The sequence below is a fragment of the Vigna angularis genome, chromosome 8 (assembly GCF_016808095.1).
Source record: "Vigna angularis cultivar LongXiaoDou No.4 chromosome 8, ASM1680809v1, whole genome shotgun sequence".
Classification (NCBI taxonomy): Eukaryota; Viridiplantae; Streptophyta; class Magnoliopsida; order Fabales; family Fabaceae; genus Vigna; species Vigna angularis.
The window spans coordinates 10605223-10625792 of record NC_068977.1 but is presented as its reverse complement, the minus strand read 5'-3'; the positions used below and the strand labels follow the sequence as shown (position 1 = coordinate 10625792).

The window sequence follows — 20570 nt, the reverse complement described above, 5'->3', positions numbered from 1 at the left end:
TTTAATAGAAACCTGATGGAAGCAAGAAATCTAATATTTAAAAACATATACATATATTTTAATTAATGAAGAAATTTTTTCCCTAATATTTGTTTAGTTTAATTTGTTTTACTTTTATGAGTACATGAGTTTATTATTTAGATAAAAAATGCTTTTAATAATAAGGTTTCATACATCATTTTGTCGCAACCGGAATCGCGACGGGACGACGATCCAAAAAGAAACGGGTTTGGAAAAGAGATTTGGAGTCGCCACCATAGTTTATTCTGGAAAACTACGGAAAAACCATAAGATAATAAGACACGGTCCACGAAAACCAGATTTTGGGTTCGGGAGTCGGTTACGTGTAGGGAAGGTATTAGCACCCTACAACGCCTGCCCGAAGGCAGTACCTTTAACTAAATGCACGAATATGATGTGGTTTTCAAAATGTTTAACTAGTCCCTAAAATAAAATTCTAAATCAAACAAAATATATTTTTTAGTTTTTCGGGCCCGACAAGGATTGACCTTGCTCCTACGTATTCTCATTCAAAATGAGAAATCAGGGTTACGTAGTTCTTTTTGAAACTGTTTGAGAAATTTGTTTGGAAATTGTTTGAAAATTTGTTTTGAAATGATTTTGGATTTTTGGGAAGTGAACCTGACAAGGACTAGCCTTGCTCCTACGTATCTCCACTCTTGATGGAGAATCAAGGATCACGTAGTTCTGGCAAGGCAACATTGTTTGGTGTTCGAAATTGTTGATGTTTTTGGTTTTTGAAGATTTTACATGTTTTGGTATTTTTATTTAAGAAAGATAAAAGGTTCTTAGCACAAGAACGATGCGAGCGATCACACGTGTGCTTAACCTTTAAAACGTATTTTTGTAATTTTTATATTTAAGAGAGAGAAAAAAGGTTTTTAGCACAAGGACGATGCGAGCGATCACACGTGTGCTTAACCTTTAAAACGTATTTTTTTTGTAGTTTTATTTAAGAAAGAGGAAAAGGTTTCGGCACAAGGACGATGCGAGCGATCACACGTGTGCTTAACCTTTAAAACGTATTTTGGTAATTTTATATAAGAAAGAGAAAAAAGTTTCAGCACAAGGACGATGCGAGCGATCACACGTGTGCTTAACCTTCAAAACGTATTTTTTGTAATTTTATTTAAGAAAGAGAAAAAGGTTTCAGCACAAGGACGATGCGAGCGATCACACGTGTGCTTAACCTTTAAAACGTATTTTGGTAATTTTATATAAGAAAGAGAAAAAAGGTTTCAGCACAAGGACGATGCGAGCGATCACACGTGTGCTTAACCTTCAAAACGTATTTTTTTGTAGTTTTATTTAAGAAAGAGAAAAAGGTTTCAGCACAAGGACGATGCGAGCGATCACACGTGTGCTTAACCTTTAAAACGTATTTTGGTAATTTTATATAAGAAAGAGAAAAAAGGTTTCAGCACAAGGACGATGCGAACGATCACACGTGTGCTTAACCTTTAAAACATATTTTTTGTGATTTTTATTTTTAAAACAAATAGATACCTAGAATAAAAAAATAAAATAAAATAAAATAAAAACAATAAAACAAATAATAACAATAGAAATGATAAAAACAAAACACATGGGGGTGCCCAAAATGCGAAACGGGGGTGCAGAACAAAAGTGGGTGTGAAGAAAAGAGGTTAGAACTCTCTTTTTTTTTTTTGCGTGGGCTTTAGCAGTATCTGCATACCCAGTTCAGAATCTCCTAGGGTTTTCAACATCTCCTCCCATTTCTCATTTCCCCAATTCAGATACATATCCTTCTTCTTCCAACCGAGAGTCTTCATTTCTGCACATACCGCTGCCTCCGCCGGACCAGTCACCGCGTGCCACCGTCAGTCCGTGGCCAGTTCACCCGTGCCACTGTGCATCGCCGTCGAGCCGTCGTGCCGCTACACCAGCCACCGCGACCCAGCCACCGCGACCCAGCCACCATCGAAACCCAGCCACCCTCGATCTGCTCTGCGTCGCGTTTGCCAAACTGGCCGCCGTTCACCCCCGCGACCTTGGCGTCGGCGGCGAACTCTGAATGTCACCGGATCAGTTCCTGATCGTGACGCCGTCAGCCCTGGGAGCCGCCGCCACGTACCCCACTGGTTGCCGCGCCAGACTTCTCCGAATCAACCACCGCGAACCAGACTAGCCACTGTGATGATAATGGCCGCCGCGTCACTGCCTAAATGACCGCCACTGATGGGCTCTCTTATTCTCCTTTATCTATTTTCCGTTTTTGGGTTTGGGCTGCTGGGAATGGTAGGTTGAAGATGGGTGTTGTGCCTTGGCTACAATATGGTGATTACAGAGAGGTGAAAAAAATGATGATAGATGGGGTTCGAAGAGGAGGATGAGGATGAAGATGATAGTGCCGGGTCTCGGAGATGAGATGGATGTTTGAAAGGCCGTGAGGAATATGGAGGATGGGTGTTTGAGGTGAGGAACTTGGAGTGAAAAAGGAATAGTGGCTGGGATGGTTACGGGTGAGAGGAGTCAAGGGGTTTGAGGTTAGGCCGTGGTATAAGGCGTTGGAGATGAAAATGAAGAGGAAAGGGATGAAGATGATGGACCGTGGTCATGAGGTTATGATGGATGATGATTCAGCGAATGTGGGGAGGGTGACGGTGGTGTCTGGTAATAATCAAACCATACAAACATCCACAGAGCAAAGCATATATGCAACGACAATCACACGCAAACGTAGCAACAACACAACAGACGACAATCACACGCGAACGTAGCAACAACACAACAGGGGCATGTTCAAGGTCAATTAACCAAACTCAGTGAAACATGGGGGAAGGCATTACTTACCTCTTGAAGCTTGGTTCACTCTTTGCCTGCCTCGCGCGTCCGACTTTTCCTTCCTCTCTTTGATTAATTTCCTTTTTCAACGAGTTGTTCCCTCCCTCTTTGCTGCCGTGTCCCTTCTGAATCTTTGGCTTCCTCTCTCTGGTGCGAATGGAGATATGGACGTTGGCTGTGAGGTTAAGATGTTGGGTATGGTGATGGGCGATAGTCGGACAATAGGTGGAAAGGGTGCATAACTATGGTGGCCGGTGTATATGGATGAAGGTGATCTGGGTGCGGATAGGTGGTGGACTCTTTTGTGTTGGTAGTGGCCTTCGAGAGCAAATCTCAGAAAAAAATGAAAAACCGGAGTCCCCCTCCCGTTTTGCTAAGTCTTCCCTTTCTCTTCCCTACTGCCCTCCTCCTCAGCATGTTAGTGTGGTCCAAGCTTCCCCTCCCAATGAAGAAAGGCCCAAGATAATGGGTTTCCCATGTTCCCAAGAATGTTCCCTCTCTTGGATGGTGTAGAAGACCACTTCGCAGGGTTCCAATGGCAGCAGCTTCAGGTGAACACCCGTGGCAGACAACTCCAAGAATGAATGTGCCAGAGAGATGATTCCTAGAAATCCAATGCTCAGCCCAAAAAATCCGTAGTGTAAGTGGACGTTCGTCAACCCGGGAGTACCTTTGGACGCTCCATGTCCCCAAACCAGTGATCGGCTTCATCAGGGCTACACTTACCAGTGAATCTCGCAGGGCGATGTTGCAGAAAGCTCTCTAAGCTCCACTCTTGTGCAGGAATCACAACTGAAGAAACACTCGGAGGAGTCCTAGCATTAGTCATAAATTCCATCAACTCCCTCTGAGTGTTCTCGGAAGACACTCTCGCGTTCTCAGCTGATACCCTTGCGGCTTCAAGATTTTGCAATGCATAGGTATTCTGTTGAACCAAATCAGCATTCTGCTGTTGCAACGTCTGAAGCACCTCATTCAGCATCTGATTAGAGCCAAGTTGATCGACTCGCGGAGGAGAACGATGTGGAGACGTGGGTGCCATCTTCTGCCCACACAGAGAGAAAAACCATTAGATTGATTCAAGCTAACACAACTTCTTATACGAGACTAGAGTACGCAATCACAAACGAAGCACACTCATAACCTACAGGTTTCTAAGGAAGAAACTGCTCTGATACCACTAATGTAACGTCCCAAAAATATACATCATGCATATATAAATAAGACGTCATCATACATAATATGAGAAAGCAGTCAAGAGTAATTTTAAGGATTACAGTCATCCTCAGAATAGTGCGGAAATTACAACAAGAGTAAATGGAATGTCTCCATGAAAAACAGAGAGAATTTAAACTTAGAATACACACGAGTTTATTCCAAACATTAGGAACCACGAAGAGAAACTAGCTAAACTAAGCGGCAGCACTGCTGTCCCCATCAAGAGCTGCTTCCAAAGTATCCTCATCACCATCTGCTCTCATCCAAGTGGATGATCATCGCCAAAGAAATCATACCCAAACAGCACACAACACAAACAATGCAAGGGTGAGCTAGATATAAAAAGCATGTTATACAATTTAACGTGATATACAAAAGTCAATCATACATGGTAATTCAATATCACAAGACTTGTTACATTAAACCCCGACTTGTTACTTTATATCCCGACTCGTCCGGACCAGAATGATTACCGAGCTATGGCGGGTCTTGCACTCGTGGTGGCTTTATGGAACTTGAGCACTCCCGCTCTGGCACTCCCGCCTGGTGAAACTTTGGGCACTCCCGCCCGGCCACAATCACGAGGTTAATCCGTTATCACTCACCTTGGATCATATGGAAGCATCCAAGACTAGGACCTCCTGCTACTCCTCACCACATGTTCAATCCTCTCTACATGAGAAGAAAGACCATTGGAGTTTCAGGATGACCCCCAAAACTGAGCTACCATGTAATCATTCTATACAACCCCAAAACACCACCATGTATCCTCTCCTTGAGGATCATGGAATTACGTCCATGAATCATATTGTTACTTTGAAACTTAACCACAATTATGAATAATCAGATACCGCCATATTAACACAACAAATCCGACATATTTCATACATTCACATATTTCATGTCATAGATAATATTCCAAACATTGGTACATAATTCAATCCAAAAGCAAAGGAACTTAAAATTCAACATATTTGTAAAATACTATTTGGACGAGCACTATTCACTGGACACTATTGGACGAACGCTCACTCACTGTTTGGACGAACGCTGACCTATTCGGACGAACGCTCACTCACTGGACGAACGCGGACGAACGCTCACTCTGGACGAAAGCGGACGAACGCTCAAACTGGACGAACACGGACGAACGCTCAAACAGAACGAACACGGACGAACGCTCAAACTGGACGAACGCTCAAACAGAACGAACACGGACGAACGCTCAAACTGGACGAAAGCGGACGAACGCTCAAACTGGACGAACACGGACAAACGCTACGGACGAACGCTCACTTTGGACGAACGTGGACGAACACTCCTGGACGAACGCTCACAGAAACTTAAGGCCGAACGCTTGGTCGAGCAAATTGGACGAACGTCCAATTTGGCTCGGACGAACGCGCTCCGCAGCATCTCGCGCTCGGGCGCGACATGCTGGGCGCGGCATTTCCAGTGCCACTCGCGCCTGGGCGCGACAGTGGGGCGCCCGGGCGTGACCTGATGCAGAATGCGGAATTCTGCAGAATGCAGAATTCTGCAGATTTGAGGTCAGAACCTCTCTTGCCATTTTCAACCCTTTTATTAACTTCTAACACTCTAAATTCATGTTTTATACTAGATTGGACTTACCTAATTGATTATAACCGTTCCTCATTCAATTCTTAAGGGATTCATACTAAAATTTAACCATAAACACCAATTTTCATAACTTTGATACTCAAAATTCAATTCTACCACTTTACACCTATTTTGATCAATTTGATGATTCTAACAAGTCATAATACAGTGGGTGAAACTGTTCCAAAGGCTCAATAACACTCTAGACCCCAAATGCTCAAAATCACCACCTCACTTCCTCTCCAAATGACTAAAAAGCTAAAAAATTCCAATTTCCTTCAATTCCAAAGCATACAAGATTACATACATGGATCAACACCTCAATTTCAATCCAACCATACATACAACCACAATTTTCCAGCATCCTACTCATGCAACCACTATCAACATCCAGAAAATCCAACTCCCCTTACCTCTTGAAGACCTCCTAGCCAAACTTGAATGCAGAAATTCCAAACGTTCTCTGCCTCACCACTGGATGCAGCAAGCTTCTTCTTCTCCTTCTCCCGTACGTACAGCAAGCTCTCTGTTTCTTCTCTCCAAAATTTGCAGCAACTCTTCCAATCCTTCTTCAAACCCACGGTTCTCCCTATTAAGTGGAAAACCCTGCACTCCCAGCCACTCCTTTCCCTTCCTAGTGCCAAGCCCAATAACTGGATGGAGATGATGGTGTTTTGGTGGCTGGAGCACTTTCAAAGTGGGAAGACCCACCACCATGTCTGCTACCTACTCCACCCAGCCGTCCCTCTCCACTTCTAACGTGCAGCCACCCCTCCCCACTTTGCACGGTCCTTACATTCTCCCCAACAACAAAATTTTCGTCCTCGAAAATTAGGCTTAACAGAATAAGTGGGGGTAAGCTTCTCTCATCTCGTCCTCGAACTCCCAGGTAGAGTCGCCCGTTCCACTGCTCCAGATAACTTTGACAAGTCTGACATCTCTTCCTCTAAGTTGTTTGTTTTGACTCTCCTCAATCCTTATTGGTTGCACCTCAATTGACAAATCTTCTCTGACTTGCACATCGTCAACTTCAAGCACATGAGACGGATCAGACATGTATTTTCTCAACTGAGATACATGGAACACTGGATGCAAGTTAGCTAACCGAGGTGGCATGGCTATCTCATAAGCTACGGGTCCTACTCGTCGAAGAATCTGGTAAGGACCAAGATATCTAGGAGAAAGTTTCCTAGCACGAATGGCTCTTCCTACACCTGTAGTAGGAGTCACTCGGAGGAACACATGATCCCCAACTACAAATTCTAACGGTTTGCGTCTCCGATCAGCATAGGACTTCTGCCGATTTTGAGATGCTCGCATCCTCTCTTGTATCAACTTCACCTTCTCTGTAGTCTGCTGAACTATTTCTGGTCCCGTCAAAACTGCTTCTCCATCCTGAAACCAACAAAGAGGTGTTCTACAGCGCCTCCCATACAACGCTTCAAATGGTGCCATGCCGATACTAGCCTGGTAGCTGTTGTTGTAAGTGAACTCAACCAGTGGCAATATCTCATCCCATACCCCTAAGTGATCCAAAATGCAAGTCCTCAACAAATCTTCAAGCGATTGGATCGTCCGCTCAGACTGTCCATCTGTTTGGGGATGATACGCCGAGCTCATCTGAAGTCTGCTTCCCATTTCACTCTGAAGAGTTTGCCAAAATCTGGACGTGAACCTCGGGTCTCTATCCGATACAATACTCGAAGGCACTCCATGCAACCTTACTATCTCCTTAACATACACCTGCGCCAACTTCGCCATAGACATTCTCAAATCGATTGCCAAGAAGTGAGCACTCTTGGTCAATCGGTCCACTATTACCCATATTGCATCATGCCTTCGGATAGTGCGTGGCAAATGGGTAACAAAGTCCATAGCGATGCTATCCCATTTCCACTCTGGAATTTGTAATGGCTGCATTAAACCTCCCGGTCTCTGATGCTCTATCTTCGCTTTCTGACAAGTCAAACAAGAAGCGACGAACTGAGCTACATCTCTCTTCATACCGGACCACCAAAAAGACTCCTTGAGGTCTTGATACATTTTAGTCATGCCAGGATGCATGCTAAAACGGCTTTTATGACCTTCCTCAAGGATTAACCTCTTCATTTCTGAATTGCTAGGGATACAGACTCTGCCTTTGAATCTTAAGATACCATCAGTCCCCAAAGCAAAATCTTTTCCTTGCTCAGTCCCAATCAAACTGGATGACGTTTGGAGCTCAACATCCTTCGACTGCTCTTCTTTAACACGCTTCAACAAGTCATTGGACACCACCAAATTACTGCATCTGATGCTGTCAGCTCCAAATTCTACCTGCAACCTCAAATTTCTGAAGCTTTCCACCAACTCTAACTCTCTGACCATTAAGGCTGAAATATGCACTGACTTCCTGCTCAATGCATCTGCCACCACATTAGCCTTCCCAGGGTGATAAAGGAGATCGAAATCAAAATCTTTAAGAAACTCCATCCACCTCCTTTGCCTCATATTAAGCTCCTTCTGATCAAAGAGGTATTTCAAGCTCTTATGATCACTGAACACCTGAAATTGCGCGCCATACAGATAGTGTCTCCAAATCTTCAAAGCAAAGACCACAGCTGCCAACTCCAAGTCATGAGTGGGGTAATTCTTCTCATGAACCTTGAGTTGCCTTGATGCATATGCCACTACCTTCTTCTCCTGCATCAGTACACACCCTAATCCCTGATGAGAGGCATCACAAAAAACCTCAAAAGGTTTACCTGTGTCAGGGATAACCAAGACCGGTGCACTGGTCAACCTGCTCTTTAGCTCTTGGAAGCTAGTCTCACAACGGTCGGTCCAAACAAAAGGTTGATCCTTCCTAGTCAGTTTTGTTAACGGTGCCACAATCCGGGAAAAGCTCTCAATAAAACGACGATAGTAGCCCGCTAGACCCACAAAGCTCCTGATTTCTGTAACAGTCTTAGGTCTCTCCCACTGAAGTACTGCTTGCACCTTAGCGGGATCAACAGCAATTCCTCCAGCTGAAATCACATGCCCAAGAAAAGAAATTTCTTTCATCCAAAACTCACACTTGGACAGCTTGGCATACAATCTTCTTTCTCTCAGCACTTCAAGTACTGCCCTAAGGTGATCTTCATGTTCTTCCCGAGTTTTAGAATAGACAAGTATGTCATCAATAAACACCACCACGAACTTGTCTAAGAAGGGTCTGAAAATTCGATTCATATAGTCCATGAATATGGCTGGAGCATTAGTCACACCAAAAGGCATAACCACATACTCATAGTGACCATATCTAGACCTGAACGCCGTCTTCTGCACATCATCTTCTTTCACCAAAATCTGATGATAACCCGACCTCAAATCAATCTTAGAGAATACCATGGCTCCGTGTAGTTGATCCATCAGATCATCAATCCTTGGCAACGGATACTTGTTCTTGATCGTCAACTTATTCAGCTGTCGATAATCAACACACAACCTCGAACTACCATCCTTCTTCTTTACTAACAATACTGGCGCACCCTATGGCGAAGCACTTGGCCGGATAAACTGTTTCTCTAACAACTCTTCAATCTGCTTCTTCAACTCAGCCAGCTCAGCTGGAGCCATCCGATAAGGGGCTATGGATACTGGTCCTACTCCTGAGACCAGATCAATAGAGAACTCAACTTCTCGCGGAGGAGGTAAACCAGGAACTTCTTCAGGGAAAACATCCATGAAGTCATTCACAACCAGAAGGTCTACACTCTGGTTCACAAGCGCTGAAGAATTCAAACCAGAAGTCCCATCCTCATGGAACATGATTAGAAAACAACTGGCTCCCTCGAAGATGTCTTGTCTCAAAACACCAAGTGACAATGACATGTCTTCATCTTTTTCGGGAAATATTAGCTTCTTGCCGCCACAATCTAAAAGAATACGATTGGCTGCCAACCAATCCATTCCCAAAATTACCTCTAGCTCCTGCAGAGGTAAGCAAATAAGGTTCACTCTGAACCTACGGCCCTCTACCTCAATAGGACACCTGGAGCACACACTAGATGTCCTGACTAACCCAGCTGCTGGTGTAGACACCACTAGATCACACGGAAGCTCTCTGACAACTAAACCAAGCCTCTCCACACAAGCCTTAGACACAAAAGAATGTGTCGCCCCCGAGTCAAACAAAGTCACACACGATGCTCCAAATAACAAACAACTACTGACAATTAAATTACCTGCACTGGCTGCCTCAGTCCCGGTCAATGCATATACTCTCCCTGCTGCCTGAGGTCTGTGCCCACCCCTCTGAATAGATCTGCCAGCCTGGCCTGGCTGTGGTCCTACCCTCTTAGTAGTAGGACAGTCTCTGGCATAATGTCCCTCTTGCCGGCAGATATTACACCTCCTATACCCTTCTAACTGAGGGCAGGAATTCTGGAAGTGCGGTCCACCACACTTGAAGCATCTAACAGAACTGGCAAAACTGGATCGTCCCGATGACTGAGAGGAGGAACCCCTGAATCCGGATGAAGAAGGTCTAGAAAAAGGAGTCCTTCTGGAAATGGATCCTCCCCGGGACATCACAGGTCCACCAACCCTAAGGGGTTGGCTCTGTTGTTTCTGAGGCCCCTCTGGTTCTCCCTTGGTCTTTTCCATATCACGGGCCATCTCTACCAAAGCAGAGAATTCTCTAATGCGCAATCCCTTCACCAGAAGCTTTATATCTTTCCTCAAGCCATTCTCAAACTTGCGACACTGCCATTCCTCATTAATCTTCATGGTGTAGAAGCGAAGCAGGTGCTTAAAACGGTTTGCATACTCTGATACTGATCTGCTGCCCTGAGTCAACTCAAGAAACTCTATCTCCTTAGCAAACCTGACACTGTCTGGGAAGTATTCAGTGTAGAATTTAGTCCTGAACATCTCCCAAGTGATAGCAGTCCCGTTACTCTCCAAGATCGTCTTCACACTGTTCCACCAATGTCCCGCTTCACCTGTCAGCAAGTATTGGGTGTAAGCCAGCTTCTTCTCATCAGGACATCCCTTGGCTTCGAATATCCTCTCCATGTCCCCAAACCAGTGATCGGCTTCATCAGGGCTACACTTACCAGTGAATCTCGCAGGGCGATGTTGCAGAAAGCTCTCTAAGCTCCACTCTTGTGCAGGAATCACAACTGAAGAAACACTCGGAGGAGTCCTAGCATTAGTCATAAATTCCATCAACTCCCTCTGAGTGTTCTCGGAAGACACTCTCGCGTTCTCAGCTGATACCCTTGCGGCTTCAAGATTTTGCAATGCATAGGTATTCTGTTGAACCAAATCAGCATTCTGCTGTTGCAACGTCTGAAGCACCTCATTCAGCATCTGATTAGAGCCAAGTTGATCGACTCGCGGAGGAGAACGATGTGGAGACGTGGGTGCCATCTTCTGCCCACACAGAGAGAAAAACCATTAGATTGATTCAAGCTAACACAACTTCTTATACGAGACTAGAGTACGCAATCACAAACGAAGCACACTCATAACCTACAGGTTTCTAAGGAAGAAACTGCTCTGATACCACTAATGTAACGTCCCAAAAATATACATCATGCATATATAAATAAGACGTCATCATACATAATATGAGAAAGCAGTCAAGAGTAATTTTAAGGATTACAGTCATCCTCAGAATAGTGCGGAAATTACAACAAGAGTAAATGGAATGTCTCCATGAAAAACAGAGAGAATTTAAACTTAGAATACACACGAGTTTATTCCAAACATTAGGAACCACGAAGAGAAACTAGCTAAACTAAGCGGCAGCACTGCTGTCCCCATCAAGAGCTGCTTCCAAAGTATCCTCATCACCATCTGCTCTCATCCAAGTGGATGATCATCGCCAAAGAAATCATACCCAAACAGCACACAACACAAACAATGCAAGGGTGAGCTAGATATAAAAAGCATGTTATACAATTTAACGTGATATACAAAAGTCAATCATACATGGTAATTCAATATCACAAGACTTGTTACATTAAACCCCGACTTGTTACTTTATATCCCGACTCGTCCGGACCAGAATGATTACCGAGCTATGGCGGGTCTTGCACTCGTGGTGGCTTTATGGAACTTGAGCACTCCCGCTCTGGCACTCCCGCCTGGTGAAACTTTGGGCACTCCCGCCCGGCCACAATCACGAGGTTAATCCGTTATCACTCACCTTGGATCATATGGAAGCATCCAAGACTAGGACCTCCTGCTACTCCTCACCACATGTTCAATCCTCTCTACATGAGAAGAAAGACCATTGGAGTTTCAGGATGACCCCCAAAACTGAGCTACCATGTAATCATTCTATACAACCCCAAAACACCACCATGTATCCTCTCCTTGAGGATCATGGAATTACGTCCATGAATCATATTGTTACTTTGAAACTTAACCACAATTATGAATAATCAGATACCGCCATATTAACACAACAAATCCGACATATTTCATACATTCACATATTTCATGTCATAGATAATATTCCAAACATTGGTACATAATTCAATCCAAAAGCAAAGGAACTTAAAATTCAACATATTTGTAAAATACTATTTGGACGAGCACTATTCACTGGACACTATTGGACGAACGCTCACTCACTGTTTGGACGAACGCTGACCTATTCGGACGAACGCTCACTCACTGGACGAACGCGGACGAACGCTCACTCTGGACGAAAGCGGACGAACGCTCAAACTGGACGAACACGGACGAACGCTCAAACAGAACGAACACGGACGAACGCTCAAACTGGACGAACACGGACGAACGCTCAAACAGAACGAACACGGACGAACGCTCAAACTGGACGAACACGGACGAACGCTCAAACTGGACGAAAGCGGACGAACGCTCAAACTGGACGAACACGGACGAACGCTACGGACGAACGCTCACTTTGGACGAACGTGGACGAACACTCCTGGACGAACGCTCACAGAAACTTAAGGCCGAACGCTTGGTCGAGCAAATTGGACGAACGTCCAATTTGGCTCGGACGAACGCGCTCCGCAGCATCTCGCGCTCGGGCGCGACATGCTGGGCGCGGCATTTCCAGTGCCACTCGCGCCTGGGCGCGACAGTGGGGCGCCCGGGCGTGACCTGATGCAGAATGCGGAATTCTGCAGAATGCAGAATTCTGCAGATTTGAGGTCAGAACCTCTCTTGCCATTTTCAACCCTTTTATTAACTTCTAACACTCTAAATTCATGTTTTATACTAGATTGGACTTACCTAATTGATTATAACCGTTCCTCATTCAATTCTTAAGGGATTCATACTAAAATTTAACCATAAACACCAATTTTCATAACTTTGATACTCAAAATTCAATTCTACCACTTTACACCTATTTTGATCAATTTGATGATTCTAACAAGTCATAATACAGTGGGTGAAACTGTTCCAAAGGCTCAATAACACTCTAGACCCCAAATGCTCAAAATCACCACCTCACTTCCTCTCCAAATGACTAAAAAGCTAAAAAATTCCAATTTCCTTCAATTCCAAAGCATACAAGATTACATACATGGATCAACACCTCAATTTCAATCCAACCATACATACAACCACAATTTTCCAGCATCCTACTCATGCAACCACTATCAACATCCAGAAAATCCAACTCCCCTTACCTCTTGAAGACCTCCTAGCCAAACTTGAATGCAGAAATTCCAAACGTTCTCTGCCTCACCACTGGATGCAGCAAGCTTCTTCTTCTCCTTCTCCCGTACGTACAGCAAGCTCTCTGTTTCTTCTCTCCAAAATTTGCAGCAACTCTTCCAATCCTTCTTCAAACCCACGGTTCTCCCTATTAAGTGGAAAACCATGCACTCCCAGCCACTCCTTTCCCTTCCTAGTGCCAAGCCCAATAACTGGATGGAGATGATGGTGTTTTGGTGGCTGGAGCACTTTCAAAGTGGGAAGACCCACCACCATGTCTGCTACCTACTCCACCCAGCCGTCCCTCTCCACTTCTAACGTGCAGCCACCCCTCCCCACTTTGCACGGTCCTTACAGAGGGTCGTTTGAAAAAGTAAAAATTTGGACTGACCATTGCCATGCAGAGGGTCATTTGGAAAATTAGAAATGTGGACAGACCATTGCCATAGCAGAGGGTCGTTTGAAAAAGTAAAACTTGAGTTTAGGGTGCCAAGCGAAACTGGGCTTATGGGGGCCAGCGTGAAAACTAGACTTTGGGGCCATTGTGGAAACTGGGCTTTTGGATTTGAAAATTCTTGAAACTTGTAGTTTTGTGAAATAGTTTTTTTTTTTTTTGACAGAAATTTGATTTATGCAAAGGCTTCAGTGACTACTCCCAAAGCAAGGGATCCTGATATGTGGATAAGGTGTAAAGACCGTGGTAGAATGTTGAAACCTTAACTTAAAAGCGGTGAACAGGGTCAAAGGATGTGAATGTCAAAACCCCAAAATGAGAGAAAAAACATGATCACCATGAAACAACATAACTTTAAAGAGAAAACCATAATGTTATTCTTTTTGTATTTTTGAAGAAGGATTCAACAACCATTCATATCAATGAAAAGGGTTTGGATCCAAAAGATTTTCTTTTGATGGATGAATGCACACATATGGAAAACATTTGCTTTGTTTTGTGTTTCGCTCTCTTCTTTTTTCTTCGAGTCGTTCATCTTACTTGCAATCATCATCAAACTGATCTTTATTTTCAATGTTTTGTGAAAGTGAGAAATGTCATACATTCGAGGTCTAATGTTCGATATGATTACATTTTGACTTTTTCTTTCGTGACATCAATGCACGCATGCTTGAATTTACTGGCAAGTGAGAAAAATGATAGATGTTTAGGATGGTTTGAAGAAGACTAGGACAACCACGTGGGCACATCATTCCTCATACACTCCTTGCCGAAGATGTGGTATGTGAATGTCAAAGTGAAACGGGATATCCCGAAAGTTGCCCCAGCATAGGGTATGGATCTTTGAAAATTCGGGTGAATAGTTCAAGTGAGATTCGCAAAGCTGCCCCAGTCTTGAAATTATGGGTTGATAAATTTCAGGGCGAAGATGCGTGGTGAGATCTACAAAGTTGTCCGAGTTTGTTTTGGCCCAGGGTTTAGTTTGGAAGAGATAATGGGCATGAAAAGGATCGGTTAAAAGGATGACCCCAATTGGTCTGATTTTCTTTTACATGCTTTTGCCTCGTTGGCAAAGAGATCCCCTCTTCCTGAGACATTACTTTTTTCTCATTTTTTTTTTATTCATTTTCAAATTTTTGTTCTTTTTGTTTTATTTTTTTTGGACACATTGCAAGTCATTTCGTCTTATCGCAAAATTAAGCTTATAAAAATTTGAGCAAACATTATTCAATCTGTGTGGACTTTATTAGGCTTGTAACGTGGGTAGGGGCTAAAAGGTACTGAAAGAAAAGATATAAAGGCCCAAATGAATGTTTGTCAGATACATTTTTTTGAAACAAGGATTGTCATCTATCACTGTGTCAACTATTTGACTTTTTGAGCACTTTGTTTTTCTTGAACTCCATTTTTTTTCATTCATTTTTTTTCATCATCACTTTGTGATTTTTTGTTCCTTTTTTTGTTTTTTTTGTTTTTTTTTTGTTCACTCTTCTTGATGAAATTTCTTCGTTTGATCATTGAGTGCTCTTCATTTGCATCATGAGTTGACTCCTACCTGATGACAACCCTTGCTTGGAAATGATTTTGAAAAAGAGTTTATTTTTGGCTCAAACAGGGAGGCAATGGATATATATTTTTGCTTTTTAGATAAAGAAAAGATGGCCACACATCATTTCAAATTCTGATTGCTTTATTTTCAAAAGATTAGTTCTACGACTAGATGACCTCAACATGAGTTCTTTTTTTTTTTTTTTTTTTTTTTTTTTTTGGCTGCCCTTTCGGGTTTTCAATCTAATGGGCTTATTCTCTTTTTGAAAATTCTTCTGTTTGTCTCAATGGATTCAGGGATCACCCTACTAGCGCAAGCGAGAAAACTTTTGGCCAGACCAATCTGCCCCAGTGTAAAGGTAAGGTTTTTGTTACTGAGGGCAGTGACAGTGTTTGTTGGGGAAAATTCTTTATTTTAGAGAAAGTGAAGGGTGAAGGCTTTCAAGCAACACGTGCACAAACATCTCGAAAGGAAACATCAAATTGTTATTTTTAAACATTTGACCTCAGAAAAACTTGACATCCTAATTTCCCTTTTGATTATTCATCATTTTTCCTTTTTTTTTATTTTCGAAAAACAAAAGTTTGACGATTCACAAGAAAGACAAGTGACTCAAGATTTCCTTCATTTTTTTTTCAATTTTGTTTTCCCCCTTTTTTTTAATACCCTTTCAGGACTCGATTTCTAGCACTACTTGGAGAAACCCTGTAGTGAATGTTCGCATTGCAAGTCATGGACGAAGATGTGATACCAATGAGCATACTTCTTCATAGCAAGACACTTTGTTACCAATAAGGAGTATTGGTAAATCTTGAAGAAATTTGTTTTGATGATGTTACAAGAAGTTTTAGTTGCAGAAGATATTAGAATTAGTTAAAAGCAATTTGTAGAAATTAAATGTAGTAGGAAATTCTTGTAAACCCTGTAAACTTACATTTTTAACTACAATAATCGATTATGATGAAGCAATAATCGATTATCACAAGTCATACTTGAATAATCGATTATCACTTCATATAATCGATTATCACATCTTTGAAAACCTATAACGGACTTTGAATAATCGATTATCACTTACAATAATCGATTATTCATGGCAGTTGGGAGCTGACCTTTGGCATTCAGTGTACTTGGCTATATATTTTGTTTTGGAGAAATTAGAATGAAAAAAACGTTGTTTTTGAACTGAGAAAGCTTAGAACACTGTGTGTCAGAGGAACGTTCTCAGAAAGCTTTTTGTTCATTGTTCCCTTGCTTGGTCTTGTGAAAGGAGAGGCTCGCGTATCGTGTGTCGATAGTCGGAGCAGACTCTCTTCAAGTTAGCAAGGTGCTCTGCCTGGTCTTGTGAAAGGAGAAGCTTGTGAATCGTTGGTCGATTGCTGAAGTGGTTCTCTTCAAGTTGGTAGAGTAGTTCCATTCATTTTTATTGTTCATTATCTTGTAATCTGTTAAACAATTTTTAGTGAAAAAGGTTAATCACTATTTATAGTGATTAACGACTGGACGTAGAATCTTTTGATTCGAACCAGGATAAAAATTCTGTGTTGTTCTTCTTATTCCCTATACTTATTTTATTGTACGTACATCAACCGTTTGGAAATTTGTCTCTAAGAAAATTAAATTTCTAAAACGAACCATTAAACTTGATTTGTGACCGTAACACGCTTTCTAAGTATTTTATTCCGCTGCGCGACTCTATAACGATACCGATTGTTCCGACAATTGGTATCAGAGCTTGCTTTGATATTCTTTCAAATCTTTTCGAAAATGGCCGGTCATCAAACTCAAGTATATGCCGAGGGTGCTTCCATCAACAGACCACCACTCTTTACTGGTGATAACTATGCATTCTGGAAAGTCAGAATGGAAATTTTTATGGGGTCTGTTGACAGAGGCATCTGGGAAGCTGTACTAAATGGTCCCTATATTCCTAAAAGAACTGTTGATGGTGTAGAAGTAGAAAAACCATACTTTAGCTGGACTCCTGAGGAAAATAGAAGAGCCCAATTTGATATTAAGGCTCGTAATATTATTTCATCTGCTGTTGTACTTGATGAATTTTATAGAATTTCAGTATGTAAGACAGCACAGGAAATGTGGGAGGTCCTCAGAGTCACACATGAGGGTACAGACGACGTGAAACGTGCAAGGAAGAATACACTCATCCAGGAGTATGAGATGTTCAGAATGCAACCTGGAGAACCAATTTCTGATGTCCAGAAGCGTTTCACTCACATTGTGAACCACCTAACAGGTTTAGGTAAGAATTTTGACACTGATGAATTGAATGTGAAAATTTTGAAATCATTAGACAGGTCTTGGCAACCAAAGGTGACTGCCATCTCGGAGTCTCAAAACCTCACTCAGATGTCAACGGCGATTCTCTTTGGAAAGCTTCGTGAGCATGAGCTTGAGTTGAGAAGATTGACGGCTGAAGAAGATCAAGGCAAAAGAAAGACACTAGCCTTCAAGTCCGAGATCTCCAAAGGAAAGAACTCTAAAAGGATTGAAGATGATGACTCCGATGATGATGAAGAAAACATGAGTCTTATGATTAAGAAGTTTGCAAAATTTATGAAAGCCAAGGGAAAAGACAAATACCGTGAAGAAAGGAAAGAAAATCATGGATCTTCTTCAAGCATTAAATGTTATGGATGTGGAGAAAGAGGTCATGTGAAGACTGACTGTCCAAAAAATAAGAAAAGTGAAGAAAAGAAAGAAAGAAAGTTTCCAAAGAAGAAGAAAGCTTACATAGCTTGGGAAGAGAATGCTTCTAGTTCTTCAAGCTCAAGCGTTTCAGATGAAGAAGCAAATTTGTGCTTAATGGCAGACCTAGAAGATGCAGGAAGCCAAGTAAGTGATTCTAGCTTAGAGTCAAGTAATGAGTTTGACTTACAAAAGGCATTTCTTGATTTGTTAAATGAATCTGAAAAACTTGATGTTGCTCATAAAAAGCTAAAGAAAGAGCATAATGAATTGAAATTGAGATATGAAAAAGTTCTAGATGACGAAGTTGTTTTAAGAAACAAAGTTAGTAATTTGGAAACTAAATTATCTGAATCTGATACTATTGTACATCCTATTGAATGTCTATCATGTAAAAGTCATCTATTTGATATTGACATTCTTGAGCACTTACTTGCAAAGGCAACTAAGTCTAAATCATATGCCAAAACAAACTTTGAGAAAAGCAATGCAAGAAGTGGAAACACACATCTACACAAAAAATCTAAAGTGATAAGAACCCGTAGAGTTTGGGTAGAAAAAGGGACTTTTGTGAAAAATAAAGTGTATAAGGCTTGTTGTTTTTACTGCATGAAACTTGGTCACACCTCAAACAAATGCAGCATCAAACACTTTGGTGTTCCAAATGGTAAATATGCATGGGTTAAAACTGTAAAATGATGTATGTTGGCATAAACTAACCCCAAGGACCCATAATAAGATTGGGGACCTAAAGTCTTGCTCAAATTTGTTTTGTAGGAACTTATTAAGTCAAAAAAAGTCACTGTGGTATCTTGACAGTGGTTGTTCAAGACACATGACCGGTGACAAGAAAAAGTTCATTTCTTTTGAGAAGAAGAAGCAAGGCTTTGTGACTTATGGAGATAACAACAAAGGTAGAATCATTGGAAATGGAGACATTGGAGGAGGAAACACATTGACTATAAAGGACGTATTATGTGTTGAAGGTCTCAAACATAACCTCCTAAGCATAAGTCAATTATGTGACAAGGGTCTCAAGGTAACTTTTGAACGTGATAGATGCACCGTATATCTTAAAGATTCTACTGAAATTGCTTTGCAAGGTGTTAGGCATAATAACATTTACTTGATTGATATTGAAAATGCATCTAGTCATAATATAACATGTTTAGTTGCTAAAGAGGAAAACCCTTGGCTATGGCATAAAAGAGCTGCACATATACATATGCAACATTTGAATAAATTGATTTCAAAAAATCTTGTGATTGGTTTGCCAAATTTAAAATTTGAGAAAAATAAACTTTGCTCTGCATGTCAAAAGGGAAAGCAAACCAAATCCTCATTCTCATCTAAAACTATGATTTCAACATCAAAACCTTTAGAACTTCTGCATATGGACTTGTTTGGTCCATCTAGAATTAAAAGTTTTGGTGGAAACTACTATGCTCTTGTGATTGTTGATGATTACACTAGATTTACTTGGACATTCTTCTTAACCCTTAAAAATGAAGCTTTTAAAGCATTCAAATCGTTTGCAAAACGTGTTCAAAATGAAAAGGAATTGAAAATCAAAACCTTGAGAAGTGATCACGGTGGTGAGTTTGAAAATGAATCTTTTGAAAAGTTTTGTGAAAAACATGGAATTGCTCATAATTTCTCTGCTCCAAGAACTCCCCAACAAAATGGTGTTGTTGAAAGGAAAAATAGGTCATTAGAAGAACTAGCTAGGACTCTTTTAAATGAATCAAATGTGCCAAAATACTTTTGGGCTGATGCAGTTAGTACTGCTTGTTACGTGTTGAACAGAATGCTAATTAGGCCTATTCTTAAGCTAACTCCCTATGAACTGTTTAACGGTAGAAAACCAAATGTATCTCACTTGAAAATCTTTGGATGTAAATGTTTTGTTTTGAATAATGGTAAAGATAATTTAGGCAAATTTGATGCTAAATCTGATGAGGCAATCTTCTTAGGATATTCTTTAACTAGCAAAGCATATAGGGTGTTTAATAGAAGAACCTTGACAATTGAAGAATCAATGCATGTTGTCTTTGATGAAATTGTGGACCTTGAGGTGAACCCTCTTGAGTCAAATAAATCAATTGCAGGTGATGAGGATTATTTGAGGGAAGCTCTTGAAGAGATGTATCTAAATGAAAACTATCCACCAGAAACTCAAAATGAACATCAAGTAGTTGATCCTAAAAGCTATCAACAACCAAGAGGACTTTCTCTGGACAACATCATCGGAGATATATTAAAAGGGGTAACTCCTAGACACAATCTTAATAATTTCTGCTTAACAGTAGCTTTTGTGTCTCAGGTAGAACCTAAGAACATAAAGGAAGCTCTTCAAGATGATAAATGGTGTGTTGCTATGCAAGAAGAACTTAATCAATTTGAAAGGAATGATGTTTGGCAACTCATTCCTAGACAAGATGATCTTCAAGTCATTGGAACAAAGTGGGTGTTTAGAAACAAGCTTGATGAAGATGGAAACATCACAAAGAACAAAGCCAGGTTAGT

The 20570-nt window shown here is 41.5% G+C and overlaps 2 long non-coding RNA genes across 2 annotated transcripts; both read right to left on the bottom strand.

Moving 5' to 3' along the window:
• Positions 1-4012: 4012 nt before the first annotated feature.
• LOC128193483 (uncharacterized) lies at positions 4013-6453 on the bottom strand. The gene is made up of 2 exons (XR_008244730.1): positions 6078-6453; positions 4013-4297 (listed from the first exon to the last, which is right to left on the bottom strand). It is a non-coding gene; the product is annotated as an uncharacterized LOC128193483 (long non-coding RNA).
• Positions 6454-11205: 4752 nt separating this feature from the next.
• Positions 11206-13471, bottom strand: LOC128193482 (uncharacterized). The gene is made up of 2 exons (XR_008244729.1): positions 13308-13471; positions 11206-11490 (listed from the first exon to the last, which is right to left on the bottom strand). It is a non-coding gene; the product is annotated as an uncharacterized LOC128193482 (long non-coding RNA).
• Between the last annotated feature and the right edge of the window lie 7099 nt (positions 13472-20570).